Source organism: Balaenoptera musculus, chromosome 2 (assembly GCF_009873245.2).
Source record: "Balaenoptera musculus isolate JJ_BM4_2016_0621 chromosome 2, mBalMus1.pri.v3, whole genome shotgun sequence".
Lineage (NCBI taxonomy): Eukaryota > Metazoa > Chordata > Mammalia > Artiodactyla > Balaenopteridae > Balaenoptera > Balaenoptera musculus.
In genome coordinates this window covers 59,745,390-59,759,924 of record NC_045786.1, presented here as the reverse complement: position 1 = coordinate 59,759,924, position 14,535 = coordinate 59,745,390, and the positions used below count along the sequence as shown (strand labels likewise).

The 14,535-nt window shown below is 52.2% G+C and overlaps 1 protein-coding gene across 5 annotated transcripts in view; it reads right to left on the bottom strand.

Annotated features, from left to right (window-relative positions):
- Nucleotides 1-6,218, bottom strand: part of SIN3A (SIN3 transcription regulator family member A) — a 65,096-nt gene extending 58,878 nt beyond the window's left edge. For 2 of the 5 annotated variants that reach the window (XM_036841802.1, XM_036841806.1), the window contains exon 1: nt 1,829-2,018. The gene's annotated coding sequence lies outside the window, so the exon portion shown is untranslated. Of the gene's footprint in view, nt 1-1,764; nt 2,117-6,195 lie in introns of those variants that run through there. The other 3 variants (XM_036841805.1, XM_036841804.1, XM_036841801.1) reach the window with 3 other exon arrangements.
- Nucleotides 6,219-14,535: the final 8,317 nt, after the last annotated feature.

Genomic DNA, 14,535 nt, shown 5'->3' with positions numbered 1-14,535 from the left:
TCTGCAACAAGAGAGGCCGCGATAGTGAGAGGCCCGCGCACCGCGATGAAGAGTGGCCCCCGCTTGCCGCAACTAGAGAAAGCCCTCGCACAGAAACGGGGACCCAACACAGCCATAAATAAATAAATAAATAAATAAATAATTAAAAACAAAAAACAGAAAAAAACCACACCATAAAAGCACCAGACACATATTTATTCTAAACTACCCACTGTTTCATAATGTTTCTTTATAAAGCTTTAATAAAGGAAGTACCTTTAAAAAAAAAAAAAAAAACTTGAAATGTCCTAAGGCAATTTCCCAGTACAGGTTGGAGGGCAACACTACGTAAGTCACATACACAAGGCTACACTAGTCCTCGATTTCACCCTACTCTCTGTAAAAAAAAAAATAGGGCAAGAACTGTGTTTTATAGAATATAAATAGAAAGTGGTCTAACAGCATTACATAAAACAACCAGACTTTTCAAGAACAACTGAAGCTATCTAAATTGCAACTTATTTATTTGAGAAATTAAATAACAGAACCACCAGTACAATTACAGCATTCAAAAATGCAGAAGCTGAAGAAATTGGAGTATTTCATTCAAAGTCTGAGTTTTTTAAAAAAATCACCATCTTTTATAAAAGATCATTTTTTTTTAATATAATGTAAATTCAACCCTTCCTTTTCTAAATTTCAGCCTTGGGAAGAGGAGTTTCCACATCCTTTTCTTGGCTAACTGGGTTTGAAGTTCTAAGGCACCGAAATAGTGGCGAAGTCTAACTACCCAGCATCCCATTGGCTCAGAGGAAACCCCGCCCCGTACAGCCACGGTAACCCAACATCAAGGGAACTCCAGGAAAGGTTGTCCCCGGCCACATTTCTAGTCTCTGATGAGTCTCTGCCCCTCCCCCCACCATCACCGCTGTGGAAGCACGGTCTCAGCACGAGCAGCACTCGACCGCAGACTGCAACGAAAGGACCTTGAGCACCTCGCCCCAATCATTACAACCGAGAGGGGAGGGGCGGGGACCACGATCCCACTCTCCAGGCTGCATGGTGCCATCCATGCTGCACCAAGCAAAGCAGAGACAACAGCTCTGGCACCTGACCCTCGTGCCCCAGGCAAAAGGCATGGCTGAGCCACAAGAGAAAGCCCTGACATCTCCACAGTTTGCAGTCTGGGGGCCCCTCCCACCCAAAAGAGACGTAGGGCGGGGCAGATCTAGGCGCCGCGACTCCCAGCCAGACCGGACAGCGGGCTTTCCCGAGCCCCGCCTCACTTGCCAAGGAGGCGGAAACCCGCGGAAGGGGGAGGACGGCCAGGGGGAGTGGCATAGCCGCTCCATACTGCCCCTCCGGCCAACCGGATCCCGGGAAGGCGGAGGAAGGCGGACTTCACGCCCCCTCCCTGCCGCGCCCCGAAGCCACAAGCGGGAGACCCCCCAGGCCGTCCCCTCACCCCAGCAGGCCAGTGCAAGGCCGCCCAGCCGAGGCCCCGCCCAACCCGGGAAGACAGGAGAGGTGGTCGACCGCAAACAGCACTTCGCACAGGGCCCAGCCCCGCCCCTTTCTCCACAATCGCACGCGCGCGCCGGCCCCGCCCCTGAGCGGCGGCGCGAGAGCCCGCCCCCTCCGCGCGCACCGGGACTACGCTCTCCTCCCCCTCCCGCACCGAGAGCTACCCCGCTCCGCCCCCCACCCCCCTCACACATCCACACGCCTCCCGCCCGCCTGCTCTACGGGAAGCCGAGGAGGTCAGTCCCCCAAAAAAATACACACCCTCGAGTCCGGCGTTACCCGCCACCAGGCTCCCTGCCCCGAACCCGGCCCGGCGTGCTCTCACCGCAAAGCTGCTTCGGCCGCTCTCACTGCGTGTCCCTCTCAGCATGAGCCTCAGGCTCAGCAGGGAGGCCCCGAGAAACGCGCGGGGCACAGGCCCGCCAAAGCGGACTGGCAGCCTCCTCTCCGCTAACGAAGCGGTCACAGGCCCCAGTGCCCAGACTGGGAAGGAGGGAGGGAGGGAGGGAGGGAAACTCCAAGGGGGGAAGGGGAGGGGGGGAAGATGGAGAAACCGTCTCCGCCGCCTCTACCGCCGCGGCCGCTTCTCTGTTACCCGGGAAATCCCGCCCACTCACCCGGCCCGCCCCGCAGAGGGAAGACTCAACTTCGCTCCGCACAGGCCGTACTATCCGCCTGTCAAAGGTTTAGCCAATCGCTGCGCCCTGGCTGCCGACTGCCCGCCCCTTCCCCCCCGGCTGGGAGGGGAGGGGGGGGAAAGCCGCTCACCTTCTCCACGCCCCTATTGGCGGGGAGCTTCCCTAACTCAACCCCGCCTATTGGAGACGAATTGCTGAATCCCACCCCCAAGCCGCAACACTATTGGAGGAAGCAGGGAAGCTCTTCACGTCTCATTGGAGGCCTCCACATGTCCCGCCCCTTGCCGTCTCAGCTACAGGCCCAACAACTCCGCTCCCGCCCTCGCCGGTCATTGCATTGGAAGGCTACCCCTATCTCTCTGGCTGCCCCAGGAAGGTAAGTAACCGATGTGGGGTAAAAATGTCCGTGAGATAGTCTCCTCCTACCGCACTGCCGGGCCAGGCCCCGCCCCCAACCATCGGATTGGGTATCTCGACGCCGGTAGGAGCCTCTATTGGCTAGGATGCCCGTCTAGGAAGAAGCTGACTCCGCCCTGCGCGAGGAGGCTGAACCTTAGCAGTCCTTTTGTGGAATGTTTACACTAGAGACTGAAGCGCAGAGAGTTCCAGGGCCTGAAACAGGAGGTGGTGCGGAGCTCAGCAGCGGGAATTCGATGCCCTGGGATTTGAAAGGGAGAGGCAGCAGCATTGCCACCCTGCAGGACCCCCTTACAAAAAATGATAAAGAGAACCTCATCATTCCCATACAGTTCTCTACAATTTACATTTCCGCACACTGCCTCCTTGTAAACACAAATATACGGAGCAGCCGACAGCTCCTTTCAGTAAGTATAGAATACAGAATTAAGGGCTGGAGACCAAAGTCGAGGAATAGTCCCAGGGGTTGTTCAGCCCGCAGCTAGTGGTGGCTGCATACTTCTATCGCAGACACTCCCTAAACCTGAATATGCAGTCCTAAGAGGGCGGAGATAACCAAAATGAGGGCAGGGCCCTAAGAGCCAACGCCCTGGCAAGCCTCCGGAAGGCGGAGCGTGAAGCGTAAGGCACTAGCGATCTCCAGAGTAGAACTGGAGGCATCAGACTCGAAGAACTGAGGAAGGAGACCAAACAGGCCACGGCATTAATGAATCCTACGCCACACTTAAGAGAAATGATAAAAATTCCAGAGTTGGGGACAATAATAAGAACTGTTCCCTCCTCCTTGGCCAACGAGTGTTAATGACAGTCCCTAGGCCCTCTCTGTGTAGGTAATATGGCCTTGAACAGAGAGACAAAGTGCTTGCGATACCTAGGTGGCTTTTATTTATTCACTAAATAGGGCGAACTGATGCTGGCCTTGCTTTGGGGGGCGCTCACGGAGCGCCAGGAGGGGAGGGGGCGGGACTAGAGTTTTCCCGCTCTCTTCCGCAAAAAGGCTACTCCCCCAAGAAAGCTGAGTCAGTATCCAAGAGGCAGGCCCCAGGTAACTCACTCCTAGGTCCTACCTTGTCCTCCCTCTGCAATCTGCCGGAGACCACAAGAAATGAGCGCTGGCAACAGGTGGGCCTGACTCCAAGCCGCAAGGACAAGGCAGCGAACTGTGAACTCCATGAATAGCCGACAGATGGGAGCAGCCTCGCCGGGAGCTAAGCCCTGCCCCAGGACGGAGCTCAAAAAATAAGTCACACCAACGAAACAAACGAGACCCCCAGGCCAAACCTCTAGGAGGTTACGAAGAAGAGGTAATTATGCAGAACTGACCGAGGGCTATTTTAAATCTGGGCCGTCCTCCGCTCCCTGGACTGGGTGCCACACGGCGCTCCCACCTGGACATCAAGAACCACTTGGAACCCAAGCATAATTGGGCCGCCCTCGACTTTTCTGTCAACAGGGGATGAGCTGCCCTGGGTCTTGCCTAAGGCATCCAGGCCAATCCTAAGTTGCTCAGAGTTTTTGATAAAGCCAAGTAAGGACAGCGGCTGCCTTGTGCTGGGAAGAAAACACTCTGCCAACGTCCGCAGCGTTCTCAAGCTTAAGCCTAGGGCGATTTCCAGGAAGTCGAGAGCCGCGGGAAAAGCCAGGCCGCGGGGTCAGAACTTTAGTACTTGGCGAGGAAGGATAGACCCCACACCCTCCTCCCAACCCTTGCAGAACCCCGAGAGCTAAGTCCCCCAAAGCCACCGTACACCGGCAACCCCTAACTTCATCGCAAAGGCTACCAGATCTCGAGACTTGGAGAAATCATTGTGTGTCTCTTGGCTCTCCCCGCCCCCCTTGCCAAGGGCTCCAAGCCCGGGACTTCCGGGCGGGAGGACTGTTCGAAGGAGCTAGGCGGGCCTCACACATGTGCTGAGCGCGCACACACGCTAGGGGAGGGGGCGGGGAACAGGGGTGGACTTCCCCCTCCAAGCTCTCTGCGCCGGAGGAGGCGGGACTATCCACCCCACCAATCAGAAGTAGGGGCGGGACCCTTGCGCCTCACGTATGCCGCAGGAATCCTCCCTCCGCCCTTCACGGAAAAAAATCTTAGCAACTTAAACTCCAGCCCGGCCTCCGATAGGCGGAGCTCGGGAGAATGTCATCCAATCAACAACCGAGAAGGAAAAAAGGGAGCTTCGCCCAGCCAGTGGAAGACAAGAGAAGGCGGGCCCTCTGGAGGAGCCCGAGATGGGTGGAAGAGAGAGGGAAAGGCCCCGCCCCTCAGCTCCTCTCCGGGCCGGTTGCACAAGCCGTCGCTGGAGTAGATAGTAAACAGGCTAGGCCAGGGAGTGGAGGCAGTGGTATCCCGGCGCTCCATGAGCCCGGGCCCCTGCGCCTCTTCTCCCGGCGTCGCCCCGCCCGGCCTCGGCGGTTCGCGCCGGCGCCCCGCCTCCCAGCCCACGGTCGCCATCCCGGCTGACAGGCGCGCCCCCCGCGCCCCTCCCGCCGGCTGATGCATTTCCTTTTCCCGATTCCGAGCGTGGAGACTGTTTTCCCAGTTTCCGACCTTCACTGCCCCTTTCAGGCCACCCCCTCGTGGGCGCGCTCACACGCCCGTGCCCCCACCCCCGCCCCATCCGCGGGCAAACAGCACGGCCGGGGGAGGGGAAGGGAGCCACCGTCGCTGCCTTGGGGTGGGCGGGGAAGGAGGCAGCTCCATGTTTGCAAGGGGATCAGCTGGGGCCGCGGGTCGCGGCCGCCGAGTTCGTGGAGGTTTTCCACACCCCCAGGCCGGGTTCCAGCGCCGAATGCTGGCTCTACTGCCACGGCCCGGGAGTTCGGAGAGCCCAGACCGGCACATGGGTCTAGTGCCGAGGCGCTGGTGCTCTTTCCGGTGGCCTCCCCCGCCCCCGGCCGCCCCTCCCGCAAGTCCGGCGTTGCCCCCGCCCCCAGAGTCCATAACAACCGCGGGCCCTAGGCGCCCGCGCCTCTTCGGAGCGCGCCCACCGCCCCCTCCGACAAGTTTGCGGACAGAAACAAAACCCTCGGGCCGCTGCCGCCCTCGGCCGGCGTGTTTAGCGGGGAAAGCCGCGGGCCCGGTCTCGGTCGCTAACTCCAGCTCTCGACCAACTCCCGGCGCCGCGGGCTCAGTGAGCCCGGCCGGCTTGGCTCAGGCCGCCGCCCCCTGCCGAGCCCGCGCGCCGCAGCCCGGGCCCGGTTCCAGTTGGTGTATGGAATCTCCCCTTTTTTCTTCTCTACAATAATTTTTTAAGGCATTGCAGGAGCGAGGGGGATCTCCTCCTGCCGGACCCTTACCCAGTCCGTCGCCCAAACCTACCGAAACCGACTGCTCGGTGAAATAAACTAGGCAGCACGGCCAGCGCACTGGCGACCCCGGGCCGGGCCGACCCCCTCCCCACGGATCCGGCCCGGCTTGGAAACGCACACTGGTGAGCGGGCGGCGCCAAGAGCTCTCCTTCCTGGCCTGCCCCTCGCTCGGCTCCCTCGGCCGCCGGACTCCGAGCCTCCCCTAGTTCCGTCCCAGGGCCCGCAGCGCCTACACCATGGCGGACTGGCCAAAGCGACCGGCCGGCAAACAAGCCCCCCAAACCCTCGAGATTGGGGAGACCAAATTAAAAGCAGCTGTTTAACATACCTTCCGAGCCAGGCGAGGAGTACTGAATGGGGGGGAACGCCCCCCACGGGCCATTGGCTCCCCGGTGCTCGCGTCAGTCATACTGGGCCCGCCTCCTCCCCTCGCTCCACCTCTTCCCCTTCATTGAACGCCCCCTCCCTCCAAAAAATATAAACAAATTAATTAAACTAGTCGTGAGTGGGAAGCGCATCTCTGGCAGAGGTCCCTATCTCTGCCGCACCGCCGCTTCGAGTTTCTTGAGGCCCTTGGACTAGGAGACCTCTTGGGACTCAAAGATCCGCTGGGTGGACCCGGAGGAGGAGCTAGCGGGGCTACCTGGCCCCCACTTCCTTCATACACACACCCCATTTGGAGCTGGGCAGAGGGAGGCGGGTAAGGATACCCTAGCGACTGGCTGGAATGTCCCGACGCCCCTGTCTGTGTAACCTGTGTCCGACCCATTCTGTTAAGTGCCTGCCTAAAAATGAGCGGTATAAGCTGGAAGTCCTGTGTTGGGGCAACAGGCATTTGCCTAAGCACCTACTGGGGTGAGGCAGACACATTCATACCGCACCTGCTGCTTGGGTGGGATTACAGAGACTGAATGAGATGCTCACTATGTACCCTCCAAGGGCATCAGACCTAGCTGAGGAGATGCTACAGAAAGAGCTAAGGCAAGGTGGAAAATGTATATGTAATTAGACATCCACAGAAGCTCAGAGCAGGGAGATTCTTTCTAGCTGAGGAAAACTGGGTGAAGTCTTCATGGAGAAGGTGGCACTCAGGTAGAAATGGAGGGGCAAGTTATTCTCAGCAAAGGACACAAAGAGGTAAATGCAAAGAAACATTAAGAACCATTGCAAGTGTGGCTGTAGTAATGAAACTCAGGGTTGGAAAGATGCAGTCAAAGAGCAGAAGACTTTACTACCTTGTTAACATTCTTAGACTTGCACTGCAGAATGTGCAAGCAGCATGGCCGGTCACAGGACCACAGGCCCAGAACTATGGTTTAAGATGCTCAACATCCCAGCAGCTGGATGGATTCTGAGGGTGGGTTGAATGAGGGGTGCCTACAGGCAGCAAGGTGAGGCAGAATGGCTGTTGTAATAGTGGGTTTGGAGACTACAGAGGTACATCTTCTGGTGGGAGGGGTAGATGGAGGGAGCCAAGAGGTTTCTTCTCTTTCTCCCAGCCCCCCAATCCAGAAACCCTTCCCTACCTTCAGCAGCCCTCAAGTCAAAACTCTGACTCAGATGCTTCCCTGAATCATTTGTAGTGTTTTGGAGGGGTGGGGGAGGCTACCCCACATGTCTGTGCTCAACAGAGCTGAGTCTGGGGCCAGAATACAAGACGAGTGAGTGGGAAAGATCTGTTGATTGAGGTATCCAGTAAAGGAAGCTAGTGTGGATGAGGTGGGGTGTGCAGAATGTGAAGGGCCTTAAAGGCCTGTGGGCAGAATGGGAGCCTGCTGCCAGTTAGGCTGTCCTAACAGTTCAGGTGAGATGTAATGAAGACTTGACTAGGGCAGTGGCAATGGATAAGCAAGAATAAAAACAGAGAGATGTGTTTGAGAAAGACTCCAGAGGACTGGGTGACTGATTCAGTGTGGGTAATGGAGGGAAAGGAGGAGTCAGTGGCCTGGTGTATGAAAAGGTAGAAGAGCCTTGAGGCTAGTGGTTTGGTAAGCTGGCTTCCAGATTTAGTGTGGCCAGTGACTTAGTACTATATCCTTAGGCAAGTCCCCTCCTCCCTATGGGCCTGTTTCTCTCCTGTGAAATAGGGGTGAAAACTGGGGTAGAAAGACAGGCTCTAAGGACCCTTCCCTCCCTCAGAGTCCACGGGGGTGGGGGGGACTCTGATGGGGAGGGAAGCTTGCTACTAAGGAGAGGGGGCAGGTGGGAAGAAATACTGATTTGGGAAGGGAAGTAGGTAATCTCAGGTGAAGTAGGGACTAGAATTTGGGTGGCAGCTTGGTTGACGGAATCACTGAAGGGTGTAAAGGGGGAAAGACCAGGAGGTGAAGAGTGTGTGTTCAGTGGGAGGCCCAGCACCTAGCAGGGCCATGGAAGTTGAGGTTCATTCTCAGACTGGGGGCTCCCTAGAGGGAAGACCAAGTTTTTCTATATCAGAACAGACACCTTCTGATGTCTGGAGCCCTATCTCAGATTTGTGCTCTATTTCCCAAGAGGCTCTGCCCTAAATGAAGGCATAACAGATACTGTGTGAATGTAAGATGAGGCAGAGCGGGTAGAGCAGAAAGAACATTAGTCTGGAAGTTGAGTCCTATGGTTTGCACTTAGTCTTATTACCTGTGGTTCAGCCTCCTGTCCTGTACAAGTTAACATGGCAGTCCTTACCGTTATGAGGATCACATGTGATGATAAAAATGCGCTTTAATACACCTAGTGAGGCTCTGAACTTCTGTGGAGGCCAAAGGCCCAAGCATCTGACTGTAAGCCTGGACTGCAGGGGGTATACGCTGAAGGAAGTTACTTATGGAGCATTTGCAACCAGAACAGTTACTCCTGCTCAGAGAACCAGACTTCGCTGACACTTCTGACCCTCCTAAGTGCACCACGCTGATGGAAATCCCCTCTTGAATGCTCCCTAGACTGAGCTCCTCGAGGGAAGCAACTCCATCTAATTCACCTCTGAGCCCCCAGTGCCCCCAGCGGTCAGGCAAGAAAGCCCCTCAGAAGGCGTCCAGTGATTGTTTCTGACTCAGTACATTGATGCCTGCATAGCACAGCCACTCCCAGACTCTGGGAAATTAAGAATTTGATTTGGACACATTGGCCTTCCAGCTTCACTGAAGGCTGCATCCACCCCACCTCTCCCCTACCCTATCAGTGAGGACAAAAGAGTGAATAGATCTGGGTGAAGGCCTTCCTTGGAGAAGTCACATGGGGAAGCCAGGTTCTGATTCCCAGGAGTCCTCTTTTGTGTGAGTTAGGGATTTTCGTATTTGTAGTTGAGCAAACTGAGGCTCAGAGTAGTAGAGTGACTTGCCCAAGCCAAGTTGCCAAGGCGAGTCTGCCTGAGCTTTGTCCATTCCACCACATGCTGTCTCTATACACATTAAGATCCATGATCCAAGTTGGGACTTCTGGAGAAAAACAGCTTCCCCTCTTGCTCCACACGCCTTCCCTCCCTGACTCCGAGAGCAGTTTGTCCCCAGATAGTTTTAAATGATTTCTGGCCCTTTCCAAAAAAATTATCCTCAAAGAAGCAATTTGTCTCCCAGTCACATACATGCATCCTCAACTCACAACCACATATACTCAAAACTATCACACCTTCTGACACCCTGCCTCCTAGGCATCACACACACACACCCTCACAGTTCTTTAGGGTGCTTATGGTAGGTGGTGATTGAGAGATATTTAGGGCCTGCACTTCAGTGGCTCTGCCAAAAAGATGTCAGTGCCAGTGCCCTGATGACAGAAACTCTGCCAGCTAAAGGAGACCATTGCCAGTTTGGGAATATCCAGGTGAGGGGCATCTGAGGCTTGCTTCCCACTTCCAACCCAAAGTGCCTTATACGTTCAAGGGGAAAAGCTCAAGCTATTGGTCAGAATCCCAGTTTAGCCACTTCCTAGCTGGATGTCTTTGGCAAGTCATTTATCTTTTCAATTCCCTTATCTGTAAACTAAGAATAAGAATACCAAAAAAAAAAAAAAGAAAAAGAAAAAAGAATACCTACTGCAGTGGGTTGTTGTGAGATTAAAAATAAAGTATGCCTAGCACTCAAATGTTGTAGGACCCTTTCTTCCTTTATCTTGTCGACACTCCCTCTTCTCCTGGTCTTTCAAATGCAAAGTCCCTGGTGTTCCAGTTTGAGAGGAGACCAGGACAGGCTTAAAGAACCCCAAAATTCCACTGTGTAAATTAGAAACTCCATTTCTCTGGCAACCAACTGGTTTATATGTTGTACATATGCCATATTTCTGATTTCTAGGTGACTGGAGGCTTGGAATGTTTTTATTGGGTTTTAAGACTGCTATTCACTGCCTTGAAATGTTTTGCTCTCACCTAGCATTATTTACCGGTCTAGGTCACTTCAGCCCAAATCTAGAAAACAAATGTAACAATATGTTCCCAGTTTACCCAGCTTTATGCTTTCAAAGTGTTTTCTTCTGCATATCAGTTGTTTGATGGTTTTTTTTTAAGGCAGCAGTTTCCTTTGTTCAAATGAAATCTTATTCAGAGGTCTAACACGTAAGAGATAAAGGTGGGCCTTGCTTTGGTTGAAGTGAACCCCAAGCACTGCAGTCTCTATTCCTTCACCTCCCACTCATGCCTCCTCCTTGTCAGCCCCTGCCCCAACATCACTAGTGAACCTCCATTTATTAATCCTGTTCATTCATCCCAGCTACTCCCCACCTCTCACCAGTCTGTGAGAACACAGCCTAGTCTTGACCTTGGTTACCTCTGCCTATTAATCAGAATCTTTCCCAGGTTTTTCTTCCTCCATCCTCCCCTAAATATTGGTGGCTCCCAAGGGTCTCTCCTCTCTTCTTGCTCTCTTCATTCGTCTTTGTTCTCACCCACTTCCAAGGCTCCTAGCTTCTATCTAAACTAAGTCCCCAACTGATATCTCCAGCCTAGCATCTGCTCTGAACATCATACTCCATATGTCCACTGGCTGCTGGCCACAGAATACGTATTCATTAAAGGTCAAGGAGGCAAAACAGACTTCACAGGATAAAGTGGGTGACCTAGACTCAGCTGTGCATCTGGCCAGTCTTGAGGCTAAGATAACTATATTAGCTTAGAGAAGTAACCAGGTGCTGATGCAGGGGGAGGGGTAGAAAGAAGTGAGCCTAGAGTGGGGAAGAGGGCGCTGTGCCTTTTTTGACTACCTTCTCTACACAACTCACTGTCTTGCTTTCCTACTTTCACCTTCATCTTAGTCCTAAAAACTGTATCAGGAACATATTACCCTAAGTTGTCGAAAAGGGATCACTGCTCCCCATCTCCATCCAACACTCTAGGTTTCCGGTTTAGTTAGTTATGTCCATGTTGGCCTTAGCCAGAAACAAATGAGAGCATTTAAGACTGCAGAACGCCAGATTTAGCTTAAACAAAAAGAAGGATTTTGTGAAAGCTATGGTGAGGGGTGAAGGAAGGCTAAACACTGCAACAGGTTTCTGAGAGTGCTAGATTTCTATTTGTGGAAAAGACCCAGTCTTCTCTGTGGTCAGTTAAGAGCAGTGCAGTCCAAAACACTTGATATTCACAACTGTTTGTGTGATGGTTAACTATAGGGTGAATATCTCCCAAGAGGAAATACAGTTCCCAAACTGGTGGAGCTTTTAGCTCCTGTCCTTGGTTAGCTAATGATGGTCTGGGGGTAGTAGTCTTGCTAGTAACCAAGGCTGGAGACAAACCTAAGACCTCAGTTGGGAGCTCTGGTAGCTTGATTAGTTCATTCCTCCACTCTGAGTCATCCTGTCTGCCCCACATATAACAGCACAGAAACCTTAAAGGCCTATGGGATAGCCTGGGGATAATAGGGGAGACTTGCTGCTTACCAAGTTGGGGGCCAAGTGGGAAGGGAACTGAGGGAATAGGGAGGTGGCTGCACCTTGAAAGAGGAGACTTTGAAAACAAGCTAAAACTGGGGATTTCAAGTGGGAGCTGACCCAACCAGAGGAGGGTCTGATGGTTCCTCTATAGGCATTTGCATCATCCAGCAAAGAACTAGACCCTCAGAGTTGAAGGGCCTGCAGTAGGATCATCTAATACAGCACCTTCTTTTACAAAAGTTAGGACCTGGCTTGAGTTGAGTGGTGAGATCTCAAAACTACCAAAGAGCTCAGTCACTCTAAGAAGGCTTTTCTACCTGGCCATACCTCCTGACCCACCTACCTGCAAGTGTCTGATTTGTGAGAGTTTCCCTATGTGTCTGGTTGTCTCTAGAGATGGGAAGACCGTAAGGGCAGGAGTCCCATCTTCCTCAAGGTATGATGCTAAATAGTCCAGTCTCCCAAGAACCAGTCGCATTTTTTCCTTTACCTGCACATTGTGACATGGAGATTGACAATGGTGAACCTCCCAGGCTGAGGATGCTGGGGTACCCTTCACCTCAGGAGTCCCATCCTAGCTAACAGGGATGGGCAGAATGAAGGGACTAAGCCTAGAGGGACTAAATTAAGTGAAAAAAATAGCAGTCAAATCAGAAGCAGAAGCCTGAGTTACCCACAATATTCTCTCTCCCCTGCACACTTTCTTCATCTTACGTTCTCAACTGTGCAATCCAGCATTTGATTGTGGGTTCTCTTGCTTTGTTCACCAAATCTCCTATGTGACAGCCTTGACTTCCTGGACAGATTCAGGGCTCCTCCTCTCTCTTCCCCTTTATCTCCTTTAACACCCAACACAGGTAGGCTCACACTGAGTATTAATTATCTTCCCAAGGGTAAAGGCTACAAGCAGACTACAGCAGTCGGGGGGAAGCTATTAATCTCTTTCTCTCAGATTTAGGAGACATCAATTTGCTAACCTTCCTTAAAGTCAGGGGCATGACTAAAACAGGTTCAAAAACCTGGCTCATCCTGCCACTCACTCAACCACCTACTGGGCAGGACCCAGGAAACTGCATTTTTATGGAGCCCTCGCAAGTGATAACCTCACCAATCCTTAGATGTGCCATGAAGAACTCATGCATAACTTCTGAATTTACACAGCAGTTGGGCTACAGTCTCTTCAAATAAATGACATTTCAAGGCCACCTCCTCCAAATCTTTTATCATTAATCTTGTTTCCTGCATACTTCCCCAAACCCCTAACCTGATTTCCCAGATTTCATGTATCTGTTTACCTATTATGCTTGCTTGCCCCCAAGGGAATAGAGGCTCATCCAAAGAAAGGTCTGGCTTAATTTTTGCACTATACATCAGCTCTTGATTAAGGTAAGAAACTCAAGAATATTTTGTTGGAAGATCAGGAGATGGATCCTTAGAGGTCTGAGTCAGATGGTCCGAGTTCTTGCTGTGGCAAATTAATTTTCCTGTGCCTCAGTTTTTCTCTTCTGTCAATACGTACCTCAAAAGTTTGGTTTGAGGGTGAATGAGATAATACAGAGAAAGCACTTTGAACAGTACCTGGAATAGAATTAAGCAACCAGTAAATATCAGCTGCTGTCACTTTTATTAAGAACACCCCATGCCAGAACTGCTCCAACTGCACAGGTGTCACTGGTCAACAGGGAGGAGCTACACAGCATGGGGAGTGGTCCTACGTGGACAAAGCTTCTGGTTCTACTCTAAGAGAGAGATGCAAATGACTCAAGATCTTCCCACAAAGGTACCAGTGTAACCAAATGTATGGGGTTTCCCTGGGAGAATGACCCCTCTGGTACCCTGCAGACTTGAGGACCTGTACCAGGAAGTCCTATCTGGGAGAATCAGTCACCAACTCTGTCAGAAACCCTTCTTGTCTATTACATACAGATCTAGTCAAGATCAACTACCTGGAACTTAAGAACTGTCTATACCTTGAATAGAACATTAAAAAAACTCATTTCCAAAGACAAAACACTATCTCGATCTTTGAGATAGCAACGCAGTAAAGAGGCCAAAGCTTTGTAAGCAGATCAACTTGAGCTCCAGTTCTAGAGCTGGACCTGCTAAACCTTACCTTCGCTGTAACCCTCACTGTAACCCTCTGTACCTTACCTTTCTCATCTACACAGAAACAGAAGGAAGGGAGAATAACATCTCACTGGATTGTTGTGAGGTTTAAATGAGGTAATGGGGGGGAAAGCACCAACCACAGTGACTGGCACTTGGCAAGCAGTCAACTGGTGCTGGTTCCCTTTGTCTGCCCAGAGCTGGGCCATGGCCTTGGGCAAGATGGGCAGCTCTCAGAACTGAAAGGCTATGAGGCCTTGGGTTCCTCCCTGCCTCCCCATCCCTCCCGGACCAGCTCTTGGAGCCCCTCCTCACCTTCCCAGCCCGACTGCTACTAAATTGATGAAGCTAAAAGGATTTGTTCACGTCGGTATATTTATATGTAAATACAAACTGTATCGCTGTAAGATATCGAATATGAACATTACAATTATTTTCTGAATCTGACTCAGTCCATTGACGTTAAATACAAAATGAAAAGATTGTAAAAATAAGAATATATACATTCAAAGAGCTTATTACAGTATAAAATTATTGAGGTCTGATCAGCTGCCAACCTCATCTGTGACAGGGGAAGAAGTTTTAGGGGTTCCTGGGATTTTCTTGGGAATGTGGAATGCTAGGACTCTTGATTCCATCCCTGGCATATCAGGCTAGGTAGGCCGGGAGCAGACAGGGACAGGTTGAATGAACAGGGGGAAAACAGTGATCGCAGGGGACTGCTTCA